General features: G+C 47.2%; 1 protein-coding gene across 1 annotated transcript in view; it reads right to left on the reverse strand.

Moving 5' to 3' along the window:
* SDK2 (sidekick cell adhesion molecule 2) overlaps positions 1 to 703 on the reverse strand; it is a 147,385-nt gene that overhangs the window by 76,962 nt on the left and 69,720 nt on the right. The gene's annotated exons all lie outside the window — the stretch shown is intronic.

Consider the following 703-nt stretch of genomic DNA (forward strand, 5'->3'; position numbering starts at 1 on the left):
TCACATCAATGCATCACTGTGACAAATTGACCTCAGTGTAAAAAAAAAAAAAAAAAATCACTTTAGCTTTGGTCAGTCAGTACAAAGGGGGACTTGAGAAATTACACACACACCCGCGCCTGACAATGAGAGATGCCTGCTCTGGATTTGTTCTGGAGGAGACACAATAATTGTCATCAACACACACAGGGTGCCAGCTCCTGGGAGGATGCAGGGCAGCTGCCCCCCAGGGAAGGTGGATCAGAGCAACCAGGGCAGGGGCTGGGCTGGGGCACTTTGCAAATAAGCCATCAATGACTTAGTGTGGGGGCAGGGACTATCTATACAGCCCTAGAACTCTCTGGGTTTAGGGAGGGTGAGATGGCTAGAGAGAATGAGTCTGTACTATTTTTAACTTAAAAAAAAAAAGTCAGAAAAGTAGCAAGTACAGATGAGAAAAGAGTAGAAAAAAAGGAGAGAAAATTCAACGGTTTTCCCCTATTGTTGTTCAGTTGCTTAGTCGTGTCTGACTCTTTGTGGCTCCGTGGACTGCAGCACGCCAGGCCTCCTGCCCATCACCAACTCCCAGAGTCTGCTCAAACTCATGTCCATTGAGTCGGTGATGCCATCCAACCATCTCATCCTCTGTCGTCCCCTTCTCCTCCCACCTTCAATCTTTCCCAGCATCAGGGTCTTTTCCAATGAGTTGGTTCTTCACATTAGA

Source organism: Bison bison, unplaced genomic scaffold (assembly GCF_000754665.1).
Source record: "Bison bison bison isolate TAMUID 2011002044 unplaced genomic scaffold, Bison_UMD1.0 scf7180017864371, whole genome shotgun sequence".
Taxonomy (NCBI): Eukaryota; Metazoa; Chordata; class Mammalia; order Artiodactyla; family Bovidae; genus Bison; species Bison bison.